The sequence below is a fragment of the Centroberyx affinis genome, unplaced genomic scaffold (assembly GCF_046629955.1).
Source record: "Centroberyx affinis isolate AG114_WGS23_722 - 3 ecotype Tasmania unplaced genomic scaffold, CSIRO-AGI_Caff_v1 ptg002117l_1, whole genome shotgun sequence".
In the NCBI taxonomy this organism is placed as follows: Eukaryota; Metazoa; Chordata; class Actinopteri; order Beryciformes; family Berycidae; genus Centroberyx; species Centroberyx affinis.
Window position 1 is genome coordinate 22,449 of NW_027280439.1, and position 2,038 is coordinate 24,486.

The window sequence follows — 2,038 nt, forward strand, 5'->3', positions numbered from 1 at the left end:
TGAACTGATTAGTCACCATTCACCGAACTTCTGTATTGCCTGGATGTGGATCGTGCGCCTGTGTGCTATCACCAAATGACTATGGCAGCCTTACACTGACATGCTTCACTATTTATACACCAATGGCCATGACAATGCTTGAGTGGAATCTGAATGGGTGCCATGGGTGCCTGGCACAATGTAGAGAATCCCTTGGAATGTAGTAATATTAGTAAAAATGACTCAGAAGGTAAATAAACATATTATGAACAATCATCGACTATTTTTTCCATCGCTAATTCACTCTTATAACCTTTATCAAAACATCAACATCAACTTCATTATTTATATTTGTCTAAGAAACTAATTTCAAGCATTTAAGCATAAACCTTTAGATCAAAATGGCTTTAAAATAATTAAAAACAGTACAAAAATAGTACATTCACTCAGGTGTGTCCAAACCTTTGACTGGTATTGTAAATAAACCAATGTTGTTGTTTTGACTGCTCAGTGGAAATCAGCGCTGCATTTTCTGTAGCATAACAGTTGTGACTGTAATTTTAGTGTGACAATAAGTTATTTTTGCCCTTTTAGAGCTTGGTTGGTTGGGAAGACAGAGATCACAACTATGACTTGCACCCATATACATGAAAGACAAGCTCCGCCCCTGGCTAATACGCTCCACTAGAGAGATCCATATCTCTACTGTAGGCTGACAGGTCTTTTTTTTTTTATGGCAGACAGCAAGTTTCCACAATGCCCAACCAAAACCACAGAGTGACAAGAAGGACGAGAATGTGAACAGGAATGATCCGGCTCACAGGTTTGGCATTGTCGTATGAAAAGGCCCACCTTGATAGTTCCTATAGTGATACTTCCTAGTTGGCCTGATCCTCGGCCCCCTATTGGCACAGCGTCTGCATCGCCTGTGAGCGGCGGTATGCTTCACAGCGGCTGTTTTGAAAACTGTGTTATGTTGTGCTAAATGTCTTATGCCTTTCGCAGCCAGTCTTCGCCAATCCGAGCCGAGCGGTTTTACCTTGCTTGACTGTGCGTGGCGCTACGGAGGAGGCAGAGCTGACATGGTGGCTACGCTGAGGTGCTGATAGTGAAATCCCATTAGCTGCCCTCCCACTGACGCCAAACTGACATCAATGGGAAGAGCCAGAGCAGGTGGGTGGTCTGTCACTCTCGCAGCACTCACTGGCAGGAACAACCTGCTAGTACACACACACAGCTGGGAGAGCACTAACACATTGCTGATGTTCTGCTATGCTTGTCACTGATAGCGTCTGTGTGTGTGTGTGTGTGTGTGTGTGTGTGGAGTGTAGCAGTGGTGGTGGGGTTTGTGCTTGTACGTGCGCATGAAGCCCGTGATTTAACATGATGGACAATAATACAGAGCGGAAATAAATTCACTTTCTTGTTTCAGCCAAGACGGAGGTGGAAAGAGACAGATAGAAATAAAAGAGTAACCAAGAAAGAGCCACAGAAGTGAACAAACCATTAAAAAAAAAAGGAGGAAAAGGGGAATGCCAGCTCCTATGTGGCCACCAATTTAAAATGGTTTCTGGTCAGGGGAAGTGGCAGGAGTGGATGCCCAAATTAGAGAGGTCCCGGTCGGATCTTAGGAAACCCTGTCATCCTCAGCACGCCGGCATTCCAGCGAGCGAGGAACATGGGAGCAGGAGCCACCCTGACGATGTTTGGTTCAGACGAGATGGGAGGGCCCTGCTTCGTGGCGGATTTTCCGAACCTCCGAAACCACAAGGCACTTGGGAAGACGGGGGCCAGGAGTCTATCGATCACAGTCGGGGCTGTTTGCTGTTTGCTGTCAAACACGCTGCCGGGGAGGTCCCCATCAGCACAACACTGATGTTTATCGGTGAACTTGAATGCAGATTTTGCCCCTAGAGACGGATATCCTGCTCATCCTCATCATGCAATTTATGATCTACATTTTCATTCCAAATGAAATACTAAAACTTGTGTAGAGCTTGTACAAATTTATTTTCCTTGGAACAGTGCATATTTTGGACAAAGGCCTGGGACTTTCATC

At 45.3% G+C, this 2,038-nt stretch overlaps 1 long non-coding RNA gene across 1 annotated transcript; it reads left to right on the forward strand.

The window, feature by feature from the left end:
- Positions 1-720: 720 nt before the first annotated feature.
- Positions 721-1,754, forward strand: LOC139654598 (uncharacterized). The gene is made up of 3 exons (XR_011696033.1): positions 721-802; positions 985-1,152; positions 1,412-1,754. It is a non-coding gene; the product is annotated as an uncharacterized lncRNA (long non-coding RNA).
- The last annotated feature ends 284 nt before the right edge of the window (positions 1,755-2,038 follow it).